Source organism: Callorhinchus milii, unplaced genomic scaffold, assembly GCF_018977255.1.
Source record: "Callorhinchus milii isolate IMCB2004 unplaced genomic scaffold, IMCB_Cmil_1.0 Scaffold714, whole genome shotgun sequence".
Classification (NCBI taxonomy): Eukaryota; Metazoa; Chordata; class Chondrichthyes; order Chimaeriformes; family Callorhinchidae; genus Callorhinchus; species Callorhinchus milii.
Window position 1 is genome coordinate 5908 of NW_024705455.1, and position 12904 is coordinate 18811.

Here is a 12904-nt window from a genome sequence, read left to right on the forward strand (position 1 = left end):
TATCAACATTTAGTTATGCATTTTACAACAATTGGACTTTGAAGTGATCTCGGAAAAAACGAATGTACTCTTGTCAGAGGTAATCATAAAATGCTTTGCCAGCAGTATCTCGCTGGCTGGGTGTGTGATATCCCCAGGGTTGTGCTTGAATTGCTTCGAATGCGGGGTGGTTTGTACCTCGTCGAAATACAGTGCATTCCAGTGGTTGATATAATTCGGACACACCTAGCAGCAGCTGATGAATAAGTACTGCGATTCGTTGAGATATTTGGTAATGACCAATAAAACACTTTTTATTTCAAATCCTTGTCAGAGAGTCTTTATTGGTCTCTCATATGCAAAGATCACATCAAGCGCTATATGAGAAAATAAAACCCCTTTGAAAGGTCAAGGTTAATTTTTACAACGTGTGAGTCAAGCTTATTAGCCTGTGGAGGCTTTTCCATTCAGTGGGAGAAAAAAAACAATAGGACGTTCAATAGACTGCCGAAGGAAAATATGCCTCGGGGTGAGTGATTGTAATGAGTGAATGTTATATACAGTAGACTTGAACAGAGCCCTTTTGATGTGATGGTCGCGTATGGTTGGAGGTGATGACTTTGGGACCTGAGGATTCTTCTACAAGGTGGATCAGGTGCCTTGAGAACCCCAACTGACCCCTAACATTTTTGCCCTTTGCATATTAATTTCTGTTTCAAATAAACTTTTACAAATATTACGTTTTAGACAATCAAATGAAGATCACGAGACATCTGGACAACTCTGTACATCGTGGTACATCAGGTCGAGATGGTCTAGGTAATGACTGGTTAATTGACAGGCCTTGACCAAATGTATGGCTGATGTATTTCAAAAAAACCCGGTTGGCTTGCTAAGTAACCACCCCAGGCTTCTTTCCGAAAAGGACTTGCACCTAAACAATGGCGTTTAAAACGGTGTTAATGTTTGCAACAGACAATCCCTGTTTGCTCAGCTGCTGCTGCAACAGAAATGTAAACCCAGGTGTGCACTTACCTGAATAAAAAAAACAAAGTGGAAACAAAGACTGTACATGTTTCCAAGTAATAATGTACCGGCAATAGGTGAAAGTGTGAGTCAAACACGAATAGCAATGAATGAGTTTTGTGTTGCTTGGCTAGAACCGACTCCCTGTCTGCAATACTGGGCCTTGAGGTTAAGTGAAAAGAACATCAAATCCTACCTGATCATAAACTTCCTTCACATGTGCAACTATTAACTAAGAACACTGCCACTCAACAGTAAGAATATTCATTTTATTCAAATAATGTACACACAATTTACATGTTAATAAAGCAGAGTTTAAAGTAACAGGGGTTTGAACATGTTTACCATTAATATTCAGGTGGTTAGCAAGTACGTATTCACATTTAAATCGGAACTTTAAAAAGATTATTGTAAAGAAGTGTAAAATATAATTTTTGCATTTGAAAATGTTAATTGGTAATTGTACATAAGCATGTTAGTGATTTAAAGTTGATAAAATAGTTTTCACGTTGACCATTAAATAGTGTATTTTGCCTTGGAAAAAATGGCTCAAAACATTTAAATAATGTACTCAATTTCGTTGATTGTTTTGTAAAAAAAATGGCTCCTTGTGTATTAATATAAAAGAATGTTGCTGAAGTGGAATTGAGTTCATGCAATGGCTTACTAATTCCAAATATTTATCATGAGTCGTGATATCTTGTTCCCAGAAGGATGCTACTTCAGTAGCTTTGTTGCATTCTGGTTGGATTGATTAATTCGAGATGTGTTCAGCTCCGCCTGCAAGGAAATGTCAAAGTTCAACCATCATTAGTTGTCATGTTCATCAAGCAGTATTTAGGATTGTATAATGAATTTGGACCAGTGCTACCCATCCATATATGTTTTGTTTCATGGCCCAGCAGATGCCATCACCACACTCCAGCATCTAATATTGTAACATGTCATAAAACAGAATAACTGGCATACATGCCAATAATAATATCAATGGCAATAATGTACCTGGGAAAGTTTCACCGAGTCTCTGCATTTGGATGTTTGACTAAGACCACAAATTAGTGTTTTGCATGTGGGAGCAAACAGGAGTAACTAAAGAAATCGACAATACAAGTTGATACTTTGCACTGCCATTTTCTGGCCAAACCTGGCGTCACCTATCCAAGTACGAACCATGATCATCGCTTCAAATAGCTTATGAACTCTGATGTGACCAGCACAAGCGTTTCACTAGGCCTGCATCAATTGACACCCTTTGCGCTTCAATACATTTTCCAAATTGGGATCATGACTCAATTTAATTTTTTTTTACATTTTTTGGGGCCGTTAGCTGTAATGGGGCCATGTGAACCTGTTGCATACATGGTATACAAAAACATTCTTATATACATGATTGAATACATGTACTGAGAATAAGAATCGATTGTCAGCAAATCGACAGCATTATACCTTTACACATGTTAATGTACTGTAACAATATTAATAAATAAAATAAATGTTCATGGAAAATGCTATTGATACATGCTAGGCTAGTATCAAAACAGTACATTGATTCATCAATTGAAGGCAGGGGTTCAAGGGTGCACCAATAACTGATTCAGATATCACCAGCCACAGATGTTAGCCATGGTCGAGAATCGAACTTGTGTTATCGGATTAATTGTGCAGTGTGCGGCCCGCTGGAGCATTCTCGCTCCTATAATTGTCAATTGTACTTTAATGCCTTTGGACTATGTGATAAATCCTTGAGATATATAATTTATGTTTGCGTAGCCAAACGTCCATTATTAATGGCATGTGCTGATGTTACGTGTTCTGAAGTTCTGCTGCTCCTCACCTTTTCATTCAGCCGTTCAAGCTGTGTATTCTGCTGGTCTAGCTCGTTGCCCATATTCAGAGCCATGTCTTTGAGATTCCCTATAATACCACCGATTTCTTGCAGGTTCTCCTCCATCTCATCCTCACGGTCATCATTGGTAATCCTGTAGGAGACAAGCAGGAGAGACGGGCCACAGTGACACAACCGACAGGCAATAGCACCTGTAAGAAAACACTGCTAGCATCAGTACATTTATTTTACGTAACTTAATTTCACTATTTTTGGCTGAAGAGGCTCCCAGTATGTGGAACAAAATGTTGGACATCTGGTATAACCCTAAATAACTATCAAGTACTTTTTATGCATGTGCATTTTTTAAAGTCTGTTGCCATTTAAAGTGACTGAATGTTGGCCAATATAGGCACGGTTTCAATTCTGAAACAAGCCACACATTAAACCCCCCCCACATCTCACTGTTGTCAAGTCCAGAATATAATTTACTGTGGATACAGAACATACAAAGTCACGTAGATATGGTCAATAGATATCCATGGCTCGCAAAGCCTGTTCTACCCAAATATTGTTGGTGAATGCTCATGTACAGCCCCTGTAAATCCACTTGGATGAAAGCTTACTTAAGCCTTGTCTGTCATGGGGGTTATTTGACCAAGTACACATAGCCTGGCACAAGCGCCATGGTAACGTCGCCACCACTTAGTGGCGAATGTCGGCTGTTGTTGTTGACGATACTTCACACTGGTTAGTGCGAGTTGGTGAAAGTGGAAAGCATAGAGGTTCCAACATTAAACAGTCCATTGGATTTTGCTTTACTGCCGTCTGTTGACAATGTAGCCTCGCAGCAGCCAACAATACATTATTTTGCATAATGGTCACCTATCCAATCACTATCCAGGCTCAACTCTACTGGATATTATTTCGATGGGCAAACATCATGGATGGTGGTAAAAATACGACGTGTCAAAAAACCAGAGAATAGTTGCTTGAACATTTTTCAATTGACAGCACTGAGTTGACTTGGCTTTGAATTGACCAATTCCTGGTTCACCCACAATCTCAGTAGTAACTGACCAGGTGGCTCAGCCGGAGAGCAAGCAGCTCGCAATCTTAAGGTTTTTCCACCATTGGAACCTTATTTGCCAGTAAAAAATATGATAATTGGATAATTGGTGTAAATGCTTACCCCGAGCTCTCATACTCTGATGGTGCATTGTCTTTGAGTTGTGCGCCTTTTGGCGTCATCTGGTCCAACCCATGTGAGACTAGGCTCTAAGGAAAGCTGTCTCGGGTGTGGACCAATCAACTTCAAGGACAGTGCACATTATCAGAGTTGTGTTTTTTGTTTGCATTTTGACTGCAGGTATTGTGGTCTATGCAAACATGACTCCTTGTAAAATAGGTGTCAGTTTTGTTGCCAGATATAAGGTAAAAAAACAATTATCAATCTTAATGTTGTGAGTTCAAATCTTGGTGGGGGGGGGGGGGAGATAATCAGCCCATCATACCTACGGGGTGTAAATTATCAAAATAAGTACCACTGTGGGGAAGTCAACAGTGGTTGCCCTAGGGATACTCATCCCCACCATAGGAAATGTGGAATTTCCACCATTGGCTGAGGGCTGTTAACAAGAGAGAAGCACACCCTTTATGCTCATTTTAGCAGGAATTAACGGTTTTACAATCATATTTGCACACCTTTTGATGAAAGGTCCACTGGCTTGAGGCTGGCCTTGTTGGCCTGCCTTGCCCGGTTGCTCAGAGACCACCTTTCCTTCCGTATGGAGCCCCACACCGCCGGTTTGTAAGCACCTTTGTTGTCTATGCTCTTCATCCTGGGGCACATCAAAGTAAGATCTATTCGCTTCTCATAAGCACGGCCTAACAACTGCAGTGCATGGCTTACAATTGTAAAACATGAAGTGACTACAAAGGAGAATCTGCATAATTAGTGTGCAACAGTAAATATTTTAGTGGGTTAAAGAAAATGCATCATGAAAACAATGAAATGCGTAAACTTAAACATTTGCAATTACAGCAATATATTGAAGGCTAACAATGCGATTTTAAACAATCACGCTTGAAACAGTTGTTAGATGGGCATTGAAGAAGAACTCACTCACTTGTTGCATGGGCAGATGCACAGTCCACAGCATTTTGACATCTGTCTAATGTGTTTCTCAGCCTCCTTCATGTCTTCATTTATATGATCCAAGCCCTGTTCAATTTTATCCATTGGTCTGAAATATCAATATTAAATCAATTGAATAGAGACTGTGAACATGTTAATGAATGTGCATACATTGTACAATACTGTGCCTTAAATAGAAAGTTTTCAACCTAGGAATATTATCTGCCATAACATACAGATTGTAAACATGGACTCTGAAAAAGAATTGGAGCAAAAGCTAAAACTTATGCAAATAAGCATGGAGAGACAGAAAGAAGTGAACAACCACAATTTTTTCGATTTAAAGCTTCTTTCGTGACTGCAGGGATTCATCTTCTTGGTTCTTTCGGTAAAGTCACGTAGGAGGGAAGTAATAAAATAATAAAATATAACATAATAATTATTATTTATTACTTCCCTTCTATTATTTTATTACTTCCCTTCTACGTGACTTTACCGAAAGAACCAAGAAGATGAACCACACATTTACTTTATATCGACTCTTAAGAAAAGCAAGCATGGGTGGGACACATTGCAAGAGGGGATGATGGCTAATGGACGAGCATAGTGATGGAATGGTAGCCAAAAGAGAAAACGAAGCCGAGAGGAAGACCTCCGTGAAGATGAATAGATGAAATCTGCTCATGCGTGAGGGTGAGATGGATTCTGGCATCATGGGACTGAAGGATGACTGCATGGAAAGACCTTTATCTGCTGGTTTATAGAACATGTATGATGAAGACTATGATGTTGTTACATGTTTAAACTTGATTCACACAGTATAAAAAAGCATGTGGTATAGCTGCTGCTTGGAATCCTTGCATGTTGCATGCTTGGAATCGTGGCATGATTTTAAGCAGATGGTCTTTCTTGAATATGGTGCCTATGTACTATTCAAAGACACAGTACCTCCTTGCTCATTCAGCATAACAAGTGTTTTAGCTCCAGTTTCTTGAGTCTGAAAAAAAAAAGTTTATTGTAACCTTAAAAATTAGATGCATAAATTGCCTGTATTGATTAACCAACGTTTTTTAAGAACATAAATTATCACTCAATAGTTAATTTAAAGATTACAACATGCAATAACAATAAAGATGCTGCCAAATAAAGCACATGTTTAAATTTAGCTCATGTAATTATATACAGTGTTTGAACTTGCATCATTAACACACATACTAAACTTGAATCTTTTTCTAAAATGTAATTTTTTAGCGGAGACACATCAAGAGTATATTTTTAATGAATTAATCGCGCATTAAAAGTCACTGGTCTACTATTTACATGGGCCGCAAGTATTGAACACTGATAGATGGCTATTACATATAGATTTATCTCTAAAGTATGGCAAACAATTTAAAGTTTTTAATCCAAGTGCTAAATGTAATGTAATGGTGAGAATATCACAACACTAAAGTATGTTTGAACATAAAACGCAGGAATCAATCGCACAAACCATTTGGTGTGAAATGTCTTGATTAAATTAGAATACACTTGAAATGGTTCACCTTATATTTGTCACGGAACTAAAAAACTAGTCGACATACAAATAATACATCATTTAGTGCCAAGAACTTAGTTCGTTGAATGGCTATGTACATTGTCAGTGTAATCTAGTTACCACAATGTATGCCAATATGATTAATAATGTTTCTTTACATATTTTAATGAAATGCATTTTACCTCAACCGCCATATTCCGCATCCGACGAGTAGCCTCCAATGACTGCAAAGAGAACACATTTAATGTAAAAAAAATAATTGGGGTGGGAAACGAATTATGAATGCTGCACTGAAGGGACTTTATCAAAGAAAACATTGATGCAATGAAAACTGCCTCTATGATAATGCGGTGATTACGTTGCATTTACAATGACAAGTAAATGTAGGTGGCTAGATGTTGAGGCAGCGTTCAATGGAATTACATTCACGTCTAAAATATATTTGCTGCAAATATCGTTTGTTGCACCTCCAGGGAAATGTTATCTATCACTTATCGTTGTCAGCTATCAGCTACTCTGGCTCCCAGACTATGTAGGTCAGCATTGAGCAAAAATTCTCATCTGGTGCCAAGACTAATATAATGTAAATCTATTAAAGCTTATTGTCGTATCTGATTTGCGAGTGACAAGACCACCCAGCAAAGTCATTAGTTGCCAATGGAAGATATTGGGCCTAACCCAGCACTTAATAGAGAACACATGCATACCGTGATATAATTTTACATCACAAAACATTGAATTGTGTTTCCCTGCATTCACCAACAATGTATTCTCCACAAAGCTCATGATTATTTTGTGTTAAATACTGTCATTTTATGGCCCTTGCGCTTTTTTGCATTTCTAATATCTTGGCGATTTATTTTCTTACAAAATGTACTTTAGTATATTACAGAATATACTTAAGACCAAAATCACATACCCCACTATTTGCTGGCCCAATGACTTCGAACTATAGACAAAAACAAATGTCACTAAAATTGACATTACCTGGGAACCAAAGTAGAGTACTGTAGTCAAATTCCTCCATGAATGTGAAGGGGAGCACGATTGGTGAATCAAAATTGTGTTTATCCAAGATATTACTGCTGTTATCTGTGTGGCTATTGCTGAATAATAGGATACACGTCATCACTTTCAAGTCACTCCTCTTATCCACAGAAAGCCACGGTTAATATGAGAGACATTTGGAACTTCTGAGAGAACAATTCTGGCGAATTGCCCGATGATGTTGGATGTAATTACCAGCGAAACGTCGTACTCAAAACTGTAAATGTTGTGGATTCATTCTTCAACACACCGGTGGGCTAAAGTAGTGAACTATTGTGTTTTGTCAACGTGACACTTTTTTGCTGATTGGCCGTGTCGGGTGGTGGAGAGTGACGACACATTTATAAATAACGCGATCTAACCCAAAAACTTTTATTATGAATATTATGAAGAACAATTCCGGTTACTTTTTATGAGCGGATAATAGGATTTTTTGCAGATCATATCAGGAGTTCAGATAATAGGAACATTAAACAGGGGCACAGAAAAGACAAGTTTCACTGTACTGTATTGTAATAAGTAAAAACCAGAACTCAAAAGTTTCCCGCATGGCTGTACAACTGTGAACTTTGATGCACTATGCTGACGTACCTCATCGGTGATTTGGTTGGCTTTCACTTGTATGTTATACGAATCCTCATCCATGGTGGCTCAGAGGGTCTGAATTAATGGAACAAAGAAATGCACAGCGCGGATGTTCATCAATGCATTTTGAGTTAGTTTCAAAGCCCGAGGGGTGTGTGCAGCTGAACTTAAAATCTCAGTGTTGCTTTCCTCTCAGCTTTCCCCAATTCACTGCCTCCCATTGCAGACTTTAGCTCCAGTATACTTGACTAAACGATGTAGTTGTACTACCACAAAAATTTACGTTTGTTCCCACTGGCTGATACACTCATTGGAATTAATATTGGTCTGGAAAGCCATTAGGCTGATAGACTAAAACATGTTTTTATTCGCATAGTTGTTCACAACAACGCATAACAAGTTTGTAAACAATAATGCCATTTAACTGATCACCTCCGTTGATGTCTGGAAATGAAACTACTATATCATCTACTCTGCCAACAGTTTAATTTTACGTCCTGAAATAGCCACTCACGTGGTTGTGAGATATGGCACAGGCTTGGGGAGTCGTTTAAAAGTGAATTGATCGTGGCTAATGATGGTGATAAAACGCCAACCGAGATCCCATGCGGCTGTCATTTTAACACATTTACGATAAACAGCGAGTAAGACAGATGGGGAGTTATTATTGTACCTGAGGACAAATGTTCCCCACCATAACGGTCTGAGTTGATTTCCATTCGGTGCAATGTTATCGAACCCCTACCCATTCAAATGTCCACACTTGACATGACCAAGTACTGTTACAGGCATTGGAAATGAACGCAGTTGTCTGCGATGGTGCTATATAGGTCACAAGCCCCAAATGTGGGCTCGGACCCAGTGGCGGCTGGTGATATTATTTTGGGGGGGCGCATTTTTTTTATTTTATTGAGGGGGGCAAATAAATATAAAGCAGTACCAAAAACCATTTTGACTACTTGAATATAAATTTTGATGATCTTTATTTACATTTCAGACCAAAAGAAGTACCAAAAAGCATGTTTCCTACTTGAACATAAATGTTTCTCTTTTATATACATTTCAGACCAAAGTACCAAAAAGCATGTTTCCTACTTGAACATAAATGTTTCTCTTTTATATACATTTCAGACCAAAGTACCAAAAAGCATGTTTCCTACTTGAACATAAAAACGTTAGTTTCATGCTATTATCAATATGGCTGCGGCTACTTTCATGACGTTTGCATTTGTCAGAGAGATGTTTGAGGTCTCTTACCCCCGTCGTTGTCCACAAAACTTCAGTGCCGACACTTTGAAATAAAAGACAGGGAAAACAAAAAAGAGAATTGCTAACATCACATCCAGCCAGCCACCTCCGTTTCTCATAACAAGCGCGGGTGAAGCTTCGTGTGTAGCTTCGTCCTCTGTCACTGGCCTGCTGCTGGATTTGTAAATCGGGTTGGTCCGGTCCGAGATCCTTTATCTTTTTTATTTCTTCCAGCGAAAGCCTTGTGAAAGGGTTTTTTTGTAAATAAATTACAGAATTTGGATGAACTGCTGCCATTGTTTACACAAAAAATTTGATCAGCCTAGCAAGTGTCAAAGTGGTGTCGCCTTCGCACTCGCAGTAGTGGCCTACAGCGTAAATTTGAATGACAGGTGACGAGAACCAATCAGATTGGATAAAATAACATGTATCCAATTCTGATTGGCCAGGGACGCAACGACTTGCGCCCCGAGGAGAATCTTTAAGAAACCAATTAGAGACCAGCTTCAGGTCACATGCTGTCCGAAAATGTAAAGTCTCACATAGACATCCATTTGTCCGGCGCCCCGCATGAAACACATTGAAAAACATAGAAAATAGTTGACCGATTAAAGCCAGTTTTTATTAAATGCTGATGCTTTTCTTACTACCAGCCGGCACATCGTATGAAAAAAATATTTTATTTATGTATTTTTATATAAATTTTGTATATGTATATTTCTGAATATTGATGGGGGCGGCGCCCCTGCGCCCTCTATTGACGAGCCGCCACTGCTCGACCAATAGACATGTGAACAAGCTGGTTGCTGCTCTGAGTGCTAAGGTCACATGATACATTAGCACACAAATAACAATGGGACACTGCACTGCCTTAACACATTCCTGCGGGGGGAGCTGGTAGGAACGTTGGGTTGCTCGGTCAATGGGGCCAGGGTCAACGGCGGCGTGGTGTATTCCGCAAATATTCCCGACTGTGAGGGCGGACACAAGCCGGCGTGAGTAGGTTAAACATTGAGTTTTATAAGGGCACCACGGGGGTGACCAACCCCTTCCCACCCCTCCCACCTAACCCAGCCCCACCCTCCCACCCAGCCCCTCCCTCCCCACCCAGCCCCTCCCTGCACGACTGACGGACGGACACAATAATCCCCTGTGGGCTGGTGTAACCAGGAGGTTCCTACCAGTATTGAAACTTTCCCCTCCACGATGCGGGACTACATTCACATTTTATTAATTTAATTTGCATGTACAATGTGCACGTACAGTATATTTTTTACATCAAGGGGATTGTTCCACATTCACCTTGCTTGTGATCAGCACAAGTTGATAGAGATCCGGAGCATTAATGTAAAAGCATAGAAGCACTGTCCAATAAAACATTGTCATTTTATGCACTGCCCCACAGCATAGCCCCTGACAGTAGCCTATAACACCCGTTGTGTATGGTGGTGGCCCATATAAGAACTTATCGGGCTCAAATGCTGCTTCAGTTTTTGAGATTTTACGATATTGGATGCATTATGGGCAATTTGACAAGAGGTCAAGAGGTCAACAACAATACCAGGGTGGTCCAGATGTCTCGTGACCCCCATTTAATTATCTAAAACTTTCTCTGTTTTTATGGATGCCAATTGGGTGAGAAAACAAATGTCCAGGGCCAATTAATTGGAGGTCACAAGACATCTCGATTACTCTGTACACTGCATGCTCATAATGTAGTATTGATGATAGATTTGATGCGTGTCTTTTTTAAATTGAGTTCTTCTTAAGCTTTTAACACCAAGGCAGCTACAAAAAAATGTGTTTGTAGTCGACACTGCTCTGGTGTAGACAAAGGGGGCTGTTTGGTTACTGTATGTTTCCTGCTGATCTTATAGTGCTGCCTCGACACAAGTTTTCCCAACACCCCGCAAGGGTTTCAGCTGCTTCCTGCCAAAGCCTTCTTCCCTTCCCCTCACCCCACTCCCAGCCACTTCATTCATTAACCACGTGGGGGGCAACGATGTTAAACTTCAGAAATGGGACCTTTTTGCCAGTATCAAAAGTATGAAAAAAAATGTGGTTAATGCGGACACGATTCCTTGCAAATGGTTTCTATTCGGTGTTTAAAGATGTTAACAACACATCTTTGATGTGAAACTTGCTTTAAGCGTCGAAAATGGGGAGAAAAAATGTAGCGACGTAACAATGCATCGATGCATCTGCTGCTGTTGAGTCTAAGCATTGCATTCATAATTATTCATCATCAATTTTACAGTAATCGATGTTTTTTTTAGATTCGTAGCATAATTCTGTGGCGACCCCTGCGGCCACTAGAGGCGCTGTCATTCACTGCAATGTTAAACTTTATTGTGTTGTGATCGAAACGTCGTGGTTTTTGTTTTTTATTTACTGAAAGAACCAAGAATGTCTACATTATAGACTGCCAGTACACTCACCCAGCTTAATAACCAGGCTACAGTCTACATTATAGACTGTCAGTACACTCACCCAGCTTAATAACCAGGCTACAGTTTACATTATAGATTGCCAGTACAGTCACTCCGATTAAGAACCAGGCTACAGTCTACATTAGTGTTTTTTTGATTTTTATTATTAAATGTTTATTATTTTTATTCACTTTATTATTTTTCTATCTACGTGACTTTACCGAAAACACCAAAGAATGTGAATTCCTGCAGTCACGAAAGTTTTAAGTCAAAAGTTAAACGATGACAGTACCGTATTTTAAAGCGCAAATTGTGGTGACAAATCGTGGTGCGTTGTGATCATCAACCAAGATCTATCCACTGCTGAATAAACGACTGCTAAAACCACCACGAATCATAATACTGTCTACTCTAGGGGTTTGTAACTACATATTACTCTAGTGCTGGCCTGTGTTTCAAGTTAGAGGCAATATTAAGAGAGTAACACACCTTTATAATCCTGTTAAGTAAACAAAGGTTGTGTTTATAAATCGTAGCTGCAGTCGAGAAATGTACAGCGCTGCATTGTAATGTTACGTTGAGACTTTAAATTCACCACGTTTGTACAACAATTAAAATAATTGGGGGGGGGGGGATTAGCACAGCACTGTCGTGTTATATTTTTGTTCATTTTTAACAACGGACTGGCAGGAAAAGTTATCTTAGTGATCGGCTCCATTGAACGACCAAATAAGTAATATGTAAACATTTTTTTTTTAAAACACGCTTTAATTAAATGTACCCTACTAGTAATGGAAAAACTCCACGAAGCTTGCCATAACGTAAGGGACCGTGGACAATTAGACTCAAGGCGAAATATAACATCTAAAAAATAATGTAAAAAAATATTTCTTTTATATTTAATGATAGAATATAGTATTGTCATCAGTATGACATAAGTTTACCAAGTTTGCAGTCGATAAGCCATTGGGAAGTGGTTTAAAACTTAGTTACAAGATTTGAGGATACAACAGACAGAATGAGTTTATCAACAGCGTGTAAAAGAATGTTTTAAAATGTTTTACATTTTTTTATGATAAAATATAATCTCG

At 39.1% G+C, this 12904-nt stretch overlaps 1 pseudogene; it reads right to left on the minus strand.

The window, feature by feature from the left end:
- Window positions 1-1722: 1722 nt before the first annotated feature.
- LOC121852303 lies at window positions 1723-8196 on the minus strand (annotated as a pseudogene).
- Window positions 8197-12904: the final 4708 nt, after the last annotated feature.